The sequence below is a fragment of the Heptranchias perlo genome, chromosome 6 (genome assembly GCF_035084215.1).
Source record: "Heptranchias perlo isolate sHepPer1 chromosome 6, sHepPer1.hap1, whole genome shotgun sequence".
NCBI classification, from domain to species: domain Eukaryota; kingdom Metazoa; phylum Chordata; class Chondrichthyes; order Hexanchiformes; family Hexanchidae; genus Heptranchias; species Heptranchias perlo.
Genome location: NC_090330.1, coordinates 1,852,491 through 1,865,815, shown reverse-complemented (window position 1 = coordinate 1,865,815; position 13,325 = coordinate 1,852,491).

Sequence of the window (13,325 nt, the reverse complement as noted above, 5' to 3'; positions counted from 1 at the left end):
GCAGAGCCGTGGATCGATTAGGTTTGATTGTGTCGGCCGTGGATCAGTGGGTCTCACCCTCGCCTCTGGGTCACAAGGTCGTGGGTCTCGAGTCCCACTCCAGAGACTTGAGCCCATAATCCAGGCCGAACCTCCCAGTGCAGCACTGAGGGAGCGCTGCACTGTCGGAGGGTCAGTACTGAGGGAGCGCTGCACTGTCGGAGGGGCGGTACTGAGGGAGCGCTGCACTGTCAGAGGGTCAGTACTGAGGGAGCGCTGCACTGTCGGAGGGTCGGTACTGAGGGAGCGCTGCACTGTCGGAGGGTCAGTACTGAGGGTGCGCTGCACTGTCAGAGGGTCAGTACTGAGGGAGCGCTGCACTGTCAGAGGGTCAGTACTGAGGGAGCGCTGCACTGTCAGAGGGTCAGTACTGAGGGAGCGCTGCACTGTCGGAGGGTCAGTACTGAGGGAGCGCTGCACTGTCAGAGGGTCAGTACTGAGGGAGTGCTGCACTGTCGGAGGGTCAGTACTGAGGGGGTGCTGCACTGTCGGAGGGTCAGTACTGAGGGAGCGCTGCACTGTCGGAGGGTCAGTACTGAGGGAGTGCCGCACTGTCGGAGGGTCAGTACTGAGGGAGTGCTGCACTGTCGGAGGGTCAGTACTGAGGGAGCGCTGCACTGTCGGAGGGTCAATACTGAGGGAGCGCTGCACTGTCGGAGGGTCAGTACTGAGGGAGCGGTGCACTGTCGGAGGGTCAATACTGAGGGAGCGCTGCACTATCGGAGGGTCAGTGCTGTTGGAGCGCTGCACTGTCGGAGGGGCGGTACTGAGGGAGCGCCGCACTGTTGGAGGGTCAGTACTGAGGGAGCGCCGCACTGTCGGAGGGTCAGTACTGAGGGAGCGCCGCACTGTCATGATTCTATGATTCTATGATTGGACAGATGACCAAAACTTTTCAAAGCGGTAGGTTTTAAGGAGCATCTTAAAGAAGGAGAGAGAGGCGGAGAGGTTTGGGGAGGGAATTCCAGAGCTTAGGGCCGAGGCAGCTGAAGGCACGGCCACCAGTGGTAGAGTGATGAGAATGGGGGATGCACAAGAGGCCAGAATTGGAGGAACGCAGAGATCTCGGAGGGTTGTAGGGCTGGAGGAGGTTACAGAAATAGGGAGGGGCGAGGCCATGGACGGATTTGAAAAAAAAGGATGAGAATTTTAAAATCGAGGCGTTGGACCGGGAGCCACTGTAGGTCAGTGAGCACAGGGGGTGATGGGTGAACGGGGGTTGGTGAAAGTTTACGGAGGGTGGGAAAGAAAAGCTGAGGTTGTTCTCTTTAGAGCAGAGAAGGTTAAGGGAAGATTTAATAGAGGTGTTCAAAATCAGGAAGGGTTTTGATAGAGTAAATAAGGAGAAACTGTTTCCAGCAGCAGAAGGGTCGGTAACCAGAGGACACAGATTTAAAATAATTGGCAAAATAACCAGAGGGGGAGCTGAGGAGAATTCTTTTTTATACACAGTGAGTTGTTCTGATCTGGAATTCACTGCCTGAAAGGGCGGTGGAAGCAGATTCAATAATAACTTTCAAAAGGGATTCGGATAAATACTTGAAGAGGAAAAATTTGCAGGGCTATGGGGGAAAGAGCAGGGGTGGGGGGCAGTGGGACTAATTGGACAGCTCTTTCAAAGAGCCGACAGAGGCACGATGGGCTGAATGGCCTCCTTCAGTGCTGTATCATTCTATGGTTGTATGAATCGTGGAAGATGGCGACTGTGGAATTTGGCTGTGGTACTCTGGTGACTGTGGTTCTGGACTAGCAATCCAGAGATTGTGAGCTCAAATCCCACCAGGGCAAATTGTGAAACAGAATTCAATAAATCCGGTGATTTGTAAACTTGCGGAATGAGAAGAGACCATGAGGCTGTCGAATTGTTGTAAAAAGCCAACTGGTTCACTGATCTCCTTTCGGGAAGGAAACCTGCCGTCCTTACCCGGTCTGGGCCTATATGTACCTCAGAGTTCTGCAATCTCTCTCCATTTAAATAATAAACTGCTTTTCGATTCCTCCTGTCAAAGTGGACAAGTTCGCATTTTCCCACATTATACTCCATCTGCCAAATTTTTGCCCACTCACTTAACCTATCTACATCCCTTTGCAGACTCCTTATGTCCTCTTCACAGCTTACTTTCCTACCTACCTTTGTGTCATCAGGAAATTTAGCAACAATACATTCGGTCCCTTCATCCAAGTCATTGATATAGATTGTAAATAGTTGAGGCCCCAGCACTGATCCCTGTGGCACTCCACTCGTTACATCTTGCCAACCTGAAAATGACCCATTTATGCCTACTCTCTGTTTCCTGTTAGCTAACCAATCCTTTATCCATGCTAATATGTTACTCCCTACACCATGAGCTCTTATTTTGTGTAGTAGCCTTTGATGTGGCACCTTGTCAAAAGCCTTCTGGAAATCCAAGTACACCACATCCACAGGATCCCCTTTATCCACGTTGCTTGTTACTTCCTCAAAGAACTCTAATAAATTAGTCAAACACGATTTCTGTTTCACAAAGCTGTGTTGACTCTGCCTGATTGCATTGAGATTTTCTAAGTGCCCTGCTATAACCTCCCTAATAATAGATTCTAGCATTTTCCCTATGACAGATGTTAAGCTAACTGGCCTGTAGTTTCCTGCTTTCTGTCTCCCTCCTTTCTTGAACAGAGGAGTTACATTCGCTATTTTCCAATCTGATGGGACCCTTCCAGAATCTAGGGAATTTTGGAAAATTAATACCAATGGATCTACCATCTCTGCAGCCACTTCTTTTAAGACCCGAGGATGAAGTCCATCAGGACCTGGGGACTTGTCAGCTTTTAGTTCCAATAATTTTTTCAGAACCCTTTCCCTGGTGATTGTAAATGTTTTAAGTTCCTCCCTTTCACCTCTTGATTCACAATTATTTCTGGCATGTTATTTGTATCCTCTACAGTGAAGACGGACACAAAATATCTGTTCAATTCATCCGCCATTTCCTTATTCTCCATTATTAATTCCCCAGACTCACTCTCTAGAGGACCAACGCTCACTTTACTCACTCTTTTCCTTTTTAAATACCTGTAGAAACTCTTATTATCTGTTTTTATATTTCTAGCTAGCTTTCTCTCGTACTCTGATTTCTCCCTCCTTATTATTCTTTTAGTCATTCTTTGCTATTTTTTATATTCTGTCCAATCTTCTGAACTGCCACTAATCTTCGTGGAATTGTATGCTTTTTCTTTCAATTTGATACTATCTTTAACTTCCTTCGTTGGCCACGGATGGTACGTCCTTCCCCTAGAGTCTTTCTCACTGGAATGTATCTTTGCTGAGTGGTATGAAATATCTAATTAAATCTCTGCCTCTGCATCTCCACTGACCTATCCCTTAACCTAATTTCCTAGTTCACTTTAGCCAGCTCTGTCTTCATGTCCTCATAATTGCCCTTACTTCAGTTTAAAACACTAGTCTTAGACTTACTCTTCTCCACCTCAAACTGAATGTGAAATTCAATCATATTGTGATAGGATTAGAGAGGTCAGGATTAGAGAGGTCAGGATTAGAGAGGTCAGGGTTATAGAGATCAGGATTAGAGAGGTCAGGATTAGAGAGGTCAGGATTAGAGAGGTCAGGATTAGAGAGGTCAGGATTAGAGAGGTCAGGGTTATAGAGGTCAGGATTAGAGAGGTCAGGATTAGAGAGGTCAGGATTAGAGAGGTCAGGGTTATAGAGATCAGGATTAGAGAGGTCAGGGTTAGAGAGGTCAGGACTTTGAATCCTCACACCCATCGGTTCTGAGATATTGAGAAGGTCATTGGGTTATTTGTAAATCTTTTCTGCAAAACGCAGAATGTGAAACTACTCATCTTGACACAGGGTTCCAAATGAGGGAAGTACGGAGAAACTATTTTCTCTGATGGGGGAATGCAGAATAAGAGGTCATAATCTTAATATTAGATCTAGGCCGTTTACATCACATAGAAATTACATTGAGACTACAGCACAGAAACAGGCCATTCGGCCCAACTGGTCCGTGCTGGTGTTTATGCTCCACACGAGCCTCCTCCCTCCCTACTTCATCTCACCCTATCACCATATCCTGCTATTCCTTTCTCCCTCATGTGTTTATCCAGCTTCTCCTTAAATGTATCCACACTATTCACCTCAACTACTCCTTGTGGGAGCGAGTTCCACATTCTCACCACTCTCTGGGTAAAGAAGTTTCTCCTGAATTCCCTATTTATTTGTGACCATCTAGTGAAATTAGGAAGCACTTTTTCAAACACAGGGTAGTGGAAATCTGGAACTCTCTCCTCCAAAAGGCTGTGGATGCTGGGGGACAGTTGGAGCTTTCAAGACTGAGAGCGATAGATTTTTGTTGGGTAAGGGTATCGAGGGATATGGAACAAAGGAGGGTAAATGGAGTTGAGATGCAGATCAGCCAGGATCTGATTGAATGGTGAAATGGCCTCTTCCTGTTCCTAATGCAAGAGTTGAGCTCATCTCATCTCTCACGGTTTTATTTATAGCTGATGACAGAACAAGTTCCACTTTCCATATTCACTAATAAGAGGCCAACATGGAGACAGGGAGTTTCATTGTGTGAAGAGGAACTGGGCCTGATCTGTCCACGTGTGCAGTTTATAGCTGGGATCACCAGGACGCAATCGGGGGGGTGGGGGATCTCTGGCTGATTTGTTTCCTTAGGGTATGGAGACCAGGTGTAGCCCCTCTATCGCTGTCTCCAGCTGACAGCACATGCACCAGAGATAATGGACGTGGTGGTCACGGTACTGGACTATTAAACTCGAGATTGTGAGTTCACTCCCAAGGTGGATGTAAAAGATCCCATGGCAGTATTCGAAGAAGAGCAGGGGGGGTTCTCCCCGGTGTCCTGGGGCCAATATTTATCCCTCAACCAACATCACTAAAAAAAAACAGATGATCTGGGTCATTATCACATTGCTGTTTGTGGGATCTTGCTGTGCGCAAATTGGCTGCAGTTACAACAGTGACTACACTTCAAAAAGTACTTCATTGGCTGTGATGCGCCTTGGGATGTTCCCAGGTGGTGAAAGGTGCTGTAGAAATGCAAGTCTGTCTTTTTCTTACGGCAAATTGTGAAATTGAATTCAATAAATCTGGTGATTTATCCATTAAAGTGTCGGATTGTTGTACAAAACCCAACTCATTCACTAATGTCCTCCAGGGAAGGGAACCTGCCATCCTTACCCAGTCTGGGCCTACACGTGACTCCAGTCTCACATCAACGTGGTTGACTCAATGCCCTGCAGGGGCCTTTTTAAAAATTCGTTCATGGGATGTGGGCATCGCTGGCGAGGCCGGCATTTATTGCCCATCCCTGATTGCCCTCGAGAAGGTGGTGGTGAGCAGCCTCCTTGACCAAGTGACTTGGCGAGCCACTTACTTGTACAAACAATTACTGTGCGCCAACGCCGTGGGTTAATATCCTGAAATCTCCTACAGAATACCTTCACCACACGGACTGCAGCGGCTCAAGAAGGCGGCTCACCACCACCTTCTCAAGAGGCAACTAGGGATGGGCAATAAATGCCGGCCTCGCCACATCCTGAGAGTAAAGAAATTTCACCAATTTCAACTCTTGAGGCCAACAGAGTTTCGAAGAGAGAACTTTCTGGTGTCGCAGGCCATTGGTGGGAGGCTGGAAACAGCTGTCAGTGAGATGGGCCCCAAGATAAACAGCTTGAACTGATCCATCTCAAAGGGGTCAAATTTCATTTTGAAAAGATTCCTGTGACAGGAGCTCCAGTCCATAATTCAGGCACAGAGATCAACATACTCCATTCACGGACTGTACCACTTTTCGTCCGCTCGTTTCAATTTTAATAAAAGAAAGAATTTGCATTTATCACAATAGGTACAGCACAGGAGGAGGCCATTCGGCCCATCGTGCCTGTGCCGGCTCTTTGAAAGAGCTATCCAATTAGTCCCACTCCCCTGCTCTTTCCCCAGAGCCATCCAAATTTTTTCCCTTCAAGTATTTATCCAATTCCCTTTTGAAAGTTATTATTGAATTTGCTTCCACCGCCCTTTCAGGCAGTGAATTCCAGATCAGAACAACTCACTGCATAAAAAAGATTTCCTCATCTCCCCCTCTGGCTCTTTTGCCAATTATCTTAAATCTGTGTCCTCTGGTTACCGACCCTCCTGCCACTGGAAACAGTTTCTCCCTATTCACTCTATCAAAACCCCTCATGATTTTGAACACCTCGATTAAATCTCCTCTACAGCACCTTTCACCACCTCATGATGTCCCAAAGTGCTTTACAGCCAATGAAGTACTTTTTCACGTGTAGTCACTGTTGTAATGTAGGAAACGCGGCAGCCAATTTGCGCACAGCAAGATCCCACAAACAGCAACGAGATAATGACCAGATCATCTGTTTTTTAGTGATGTTGGTTGAGGGGTAAATATTGGTCACGATACTGGGGAGAACTCCCTCTGCTCTTCTTGGAGCAGTGGCCTTGAGATCTTTTATGTCTTCCTGGGAGGGCAAAGCTGACAAATGCATGGTCACAATTTCGGGCTGACGTTATTTAACCAGATTCTATGTCACCCGACTCCTCAGGACATTGACGTCAGGGTGATTGATATCCCATCCTGTCACTGTGCAAGTCCAGCTCCTGGGGTGGGGGGAGACTGAAGGAGACTCGGGCAGGTGTAGTTATTGGAAGCACAAGGGATGCTGGTCTCCATGGATATGAATTCATGGCCGCAGTGGTTATGGGCTGGTTGCCAAGACTTGGGATTCAGGGACTGTGTCTTGTGCGCTGGATTCTGCAAACCTTGTGATACAGTTCCAATGTGTCTGTTTTGCCACATTTAATAATAAATGTTTTTATAGTAAGAACTGTTCCTGTCAAACCTCATTATCGACACTCAATGTTTGTACTACGGAGCCTTCAGTGTGTGAAAGTCACGACAAGTGTGAAATCTTGACAGTGCAAAGCAGTATCAGTTCCCTATTGTAACATCTCCGCCCCTGCCTCAGCTCTTCTGCTGCTGAAACCCTCATCCATGCCTTTGTTACCTCCAGACTGGACTATTCCAACGCTCTCCTGGCCGGCCTCCCATCTTCCACCCTCCATAAACTTGAGCTCATCCAAAACTCTGCTGCCCGTATCCTAACTCGCACCGAGTCCCGTTCTCCCATCACCCCCTGCGCTCGCTGACCTACATTGGCTCCCGGTCTGGCAATGCCTCCATTTTAAAATTCTCACCCTTGTTTTTAAATCCCTCCATGGTCTCGCCCCTCCCTATCTCTGTAACCTCCTCCAGCCCTACAACCCTCCGAGATCTCTGCGCTCCTCCAATTCTGGCCTCTTGCGCATCCTCGATTTTAATCGCTTCACCATTGGCGGCCGTGCCTTCAGCTGCCTCGACCCTAAGCTCTGGAATTCCCTCCCTAAACCTCTCCGCCTCTCTCTCCTCCTTTAAGACGCTCCTTAAAACCTACCTCTTTGACCAAGCTTTTGGTCACCTGTCCTAATATCTCCTTATGCGGCTCGGTGTCAAATTTTGTTTGATTATCGCTCCTGTGAAGCTCCTTGGGACGTTTTACTACATTAAAGGCGTTTATATAAATGCAAGTTGTTGTTGTGCTGCCTTCTCCCACCTTCCTGGCCAAGTCCCTCGAGACAGTCCAGGACACCGGGGAGAACTCCCCCCTGCTCTTCTTTGCATAGCGGCCGTGGGCTCTTTTACATCCACCTGAGAGGGCAGGCGGGGCCTCGGTTTGACGTCTCATCCGAAAGGCGGCCCCTCCGTCAGTGGTGAGTCAGCCGAGGTTATGGGCTGAAGTCTCTGGAGTGGGGCTTGGAATCCACGAGCGACTGACTCCGAGACGAGAGCGAGTGCTGCCCTCTGAGCCACACTCACATCTGTTCGCTCATGGCTGTTGTTTGTAGTTAGCAGTCAGAAGCCCCTAGAGGCAGGAACCATTGCTACTGCTGCAGTGGTCGACTTGCCTTGCTTTGCTTCCAGGCACGAGGCTCCGCCCAGGGACAGGCCCTGCACCAGGAGGACACTCAGTCCGTTAACAAACCTGGAAACGCAGGCGGGCTCGGGGGAGGGAAGGGTGGGAAGGAGAAGGAAAATCGTCCCTTGTATTCCTGTCAACTACCCAAGGTGGGCAGCCATTGCGAGACTGTCAATCATACAGTGTGAGTGTGTGAGTGTGTGTGAGTGTGAGCGTGTGTGAGTGTGTGAGTGTGAGCGTGTGTGAGTGTGTATGTGAGTGTGTGTGTGAGTGTGCAAGTGTGTGAGCGAGTGTGAGTGTGTGTGTGAGTGTGAGTGTGTGTGAGTGTGTGTGAGTGTGTGAGTGTGTGTGAGTGTGTGTGAGTGTGTATGTGAGTGTGTGTGTGAGTGTGCAAGTGTGTGAGCGAGTGTGTGTTAGTGAGTGAGTGTGTGTGAGTGTCCGAGTGTGTGTGTGAGTGTGTGTGAGTGTGAGTGGGGGTAAATCTCAGGTCTGGACGGGATTGGAATTGACTGTGATGCCACCCATGGTCAAATATCCTGCTGACACTCAGGGGGAGAAATTGGTCTTTGTCAGTCGTCCTAAACAGGCAACAGCGAATCAGCTTCCCGGGTCAGTTTTACACCCAATCCCAGTTTTCTTTTCCAATGAGGTTTAATCGGACGGGAGCCGATTCGATCTCACCTGTTCCGTGTCATTGACGAACACCAATTCCACCCCCCCGACTGTCTGGACCCGGAGTGAACCCCGGAGTGAACCCCTGAGTGAACCCCGGAGTGAACCCCGGAGTGAACCCCGGAGTGAACCCCTGAGTGAACCCCGGAGTGAACCGTGGAGTGAACCCCGGAGTGAACCGCGGAGTGAACCCCGGAGTGAACCGCGGAGTGAACCGCGGAGTGAATCCCCGAGTGAACCCCGGAGTGAACCGCGGAGTGAACCCCGGAGTGAACCCCGGAGTGAACCGCGGAGTGAACCGCGGAGTGAACCGCGGAGTGAACCCCTGAGTGAACCCCGGAGTGAACCCCGGAGTGAACCCCGGAGTGAACCGCGGAGTGAACCCTGGAGTGAACCCCGGAGTGAACCGCGGAGTGAACTGCGGAGTGAACCCCGGAGTGAACCCCTGAGTGAACCGCGGAGTGAACCCCAGAGTGAACCCCGGACAGGTCCCCGGGGAGGAGTCAGTATCTGCAGGGGAGGAGGACTTTAACGAAAAACACAATCTATTAACAAAGTACGTGAAGAGTTAAATTTGGGAACATTTGAATTTCTGGTATTTATAATGTTGAGATCTTCACACAAACGTCACTAAAACTCATTCTCGTGCAAATTAGATTTTATAAAAAAAGCAGAATTTAGTATTTTGTGATCCTGAATCTTCGTCTTGTGATCAACACCTTTACAATTTGCAACTGAGTGAATTAGTGAGAAAGTGGAACAAATTTCTAATCTTCAGATCGCACAGCAAGGCAGACGAACAGCTCACTCCAGCTGGGAGCAGGTCACGAGACCACTGCAGGGGCAGAGCCTCGATCTTCATTGACTGTTTCTCTCTCTGTCTCTCAAATCGCTCTCTCTCCTCAGCCGTTTGTCTTCCCCTCGCACTCTGTTTCTCTGCATGTTTTCCACTTTCCCTCTCTCTGGATCTCTTTCTCTCCCTCTCTTCACTTCTCTCGCTGCCCCTTGCTCCCTCACTCCATTCCTGCCTCTTTCTCTCATTTCCATTGTCTTTCTCTTTCTCCCTCTCTCACCTGGGCTGTAATCGGACGGGTTCGGTAACTGCCCCACTCCGCCAGATTACCTGCCCGGTGACAAAGGTAAAAATCTACCCCATTGTTTCTCCCTTTCACTCCCTCCCTCTCTCTCTTCCTCCCCTCCTTCTCTCTTTGTATTTCTCTCCATCTCCCTCCCCTCTCTGTCCACTCTCTCTTACTCTCTCTGCCTCACTCCATCACTCTCACTCTCTCTGCCTCCCTCCCTAAATTCCTCCCTCTATCTCACTCTCGCTGTCTCTCTCCCTCTCACTCTCTTCATCCCTCTTTAAATTGACAGTGGCATAAATGCATGAGTCCAAAATTGCCATTGAGTCTGCATTAATTGCCTCATCGTCGCTGGGTCAAAATCCTGGAACTCCCTTCCTAACAGCACTGTGGGAGAACCTTCACCACACGGACTGCAGCGGTTCAAGAAGGCGGCTCACCACCACCTTCTCAAGGGCAATTAGGGATGGGCAATAAATGCCGGCCTCGCCAGCGATGCCCACATCCTGAGAATGAATAAAAAAAAACAAATGGGCAATCTCAATTGTCAATCCCAGTCCATCACCGGCATCTCCACATCATCTAGAATGGTCACTGGTCCAGTAACGGGAGCGCTGTCACTTCCCTCCCTTCCCCGAGTCCACCGAGCCAAACTTCCCCTAAGGATCCCCCCTGCTCTAACCCTGAACTCACATCTTTCTCTAGTTTCTCTCCTATCTCCCCTCATGCCCTCTCCAAGCTCACCTTGACCATGAGACCCACCTCCTGCTCCCTCAACCCTATTCCCACCAAAGTAATGGCCACCCAACTTCCCTTCCTAGTCCCCATATTAGCTGATATTGTTAACAATTCCCTCTCCTCAGGTACTGTCCCCCTCCCCTTCAAATCTGCCATCATCACCCACCTCCTCAAAATAACCACCCTTGACCCCTCTGTCCTTGCAAACTACGGCCCCATCTCCAACCTCACTTTCCTCTCCGAAGGCCTCGAATGTGTTGTCGCCTCCCAAATCCGTGCCCATCTTTCCCGCAATTCCATGTTTGAATCCCTCCAATCAGGTTCCCGCCCTTTCCACAGTACTGAAACGGCTCTTATCAAAGTCACAAATGACATCCTATGTGACTGTGTCCATGGTAAACCATCCCTCCTCATCCTTCTCAGCCTGTCTGCAGCCTTTCACACGATTGACCACACCATCCTCCTCCAACGCCTCTCCTCCGTCGTCCAGTTGTGTTGGGACTGCCCCCGCCTGGCTCCATTCTTATCTATCCAGTTGTAGCCAGAGAGTCACCTGCAATGTCTTCTCTTCCCACTCCCGTACCGTTACCTCTGGAGCCTCCAAGGATCTATCCTCGGCCTCCTCCTATTTCTCATCGCCCCTCAGCGACATCATCTGAAAATACAATATCAGATTCCACATGTACACTGACGACACCCAGCTCTACCTCACCACCACCCCTCTCAACCCCTACACTGTCTCTGATTTGTCACACTGCTTGTCCGACATCCAGTACTGGATGAGCAGAAATTTCCTCCAATTAAATATATGTCTTTGGTCCCCACGGCAAACTCCGTTCCCTAGGCCACCGACTCCATCCCTCTCCCCGGCCACCGTCTGAGGCTGAACCAGACTGTTCGCAACTTCAGCGTCCTATTTGATCCTGAGATGAGCTTCTGACCCCATATCCTCAGGGTAGTGTCCTAGGCCCAACCATCTTCAGCTACTTCATCAATGACCTTCCCTCCATCATAAGGTCAGAAATGGGGATGTTCGCTGATGATTGCACAGTGTTCAGTTCCGTTCACAACCCCTCAGATAATGAAGCAGTCCGAGCCCACATGCAGCAAGACCTGGACAACATCCAGGCTTGGGCTCATAAGTGGCAAGTAACATTCGCGCCAGACAAGTGCCAGGCAATGACCATCTCCAACAAGAGAGAGTCTAACCACCTCCCCTTGACATTCAACGGCATTACCATCGCCGAATCCCCCACCATCAACATCCTGGGGGTCACCATTGACCAGAAACTTAACTGGACCAGCCACATAAATACTGTGGCTACAAGAGCAGGTCAGAGGCTGGGTATTCTGCGGTGAGTGACTCACCTCCTGACTCCCCAAAGCCTTTCCACCATCTACAAGGCACAAGTCAGGAGTGTGATGGAATACTCTCCACTTGCCTGGATGAGTGCAGCTACAACACTCAAGAAGCTCGACACCATCCAGGACAAAGCAGCCCGCTTGATTGGCACCCCATCCACCACCCTAAACATTCACTCCCTTCACCACCGGCGCACTGTGGCTGCAGTGTGTACCATCCACAGGATGCACTGCAGCAACTCGCCAAGGCTTCTTCGACAGCACCTCCCAAACCCGCGACCTCTACCACCTAGAAGGACAAGAGCAGCAGGCACATGGGAACAACACCACCTGCACGTTCCCCTCCAAGTCACACACCATCCCGACTTGGAAATATATCGGTCGTTCCTTCATCGTCGCTGGGTCAAAATCCTGGAACTTCCTTCCTAACAGCACTGTGGGAGAACCTTCACCACACGGACTGCAGCGGTTCAAGAAGGCGGCTCACCACCAACTTCTCAAGGGGCAATTAGGGATGGGCAATAAATGCCGGTCTCGCCAGCGACGCCCACATTCCATGAACGAATAAAAAAAAATCCTCTCCATCACCAAGACCGCCTACTTCCACCTCTGTAACATCGCCCGTCTCCGCCCCTGCCTCAGCTCATCTGCTGCTGAAACCCTCATCCATTCCTGTGTTACCTCCAGACTCGACTATTCCAATGCTCTCCTGGCCGGCCTCCCATCTTCCACCCTCCATAAACTTGAGCTCATCTAAAACTCTGCTGCCCGAATCCTAACTCGCACCGAGTCCCGTTCACCCATCACCCCCTGTGCTCACTGACCTACACTGGCTCCCGGTCCGGGAACACCTCGATTTTAAAATTCTCATCCTCGTGTTCAAATCCCTCCATGGCCCTCGCCCCTCCCTATCTCTGTAACCTCCTCCAGCCCTACAACCCTCCGAGATCTCTGCGTTCCTCCAATCCTGGCCTCCTGCTCATCCCCGATTTCCATTGCTCCATCTTTTGCGGCCGTGCCTTCAGCTGCCTGGGTCTGCCCAAGTCAGGACGGGGTCTGCGACTCGGAGGGGAGTTTGACGGTGATGGTGCCCCCACGATATGGCTGCTTTGGTGGTTCTCGGCCTGTAGGGCGCTAAAGCAACTTTGGCCACTGGATCCCTGGCCACAGCTGGTAGACTGAAAAGACCCGTGTGAGTGAGCCCGCGAATGCCTGCTGAGGGACTGGGCTGGTTTCTAATTAATGTTGACGCTGAGACCTAAGCAGAAGAATTACTCCCATTACTGCAGCGCCTTTCACCACCTCAGGACGTCCCAACACACTTTACAGCCAATGAGATACTTTTGAAGTGTAGTCACTGTTGTAATGTAGGAAATGCAGCAGACAATTTGCGCACAGCAAGATCCCACAAACAGCAATGAGATAATGACCAGATCATCC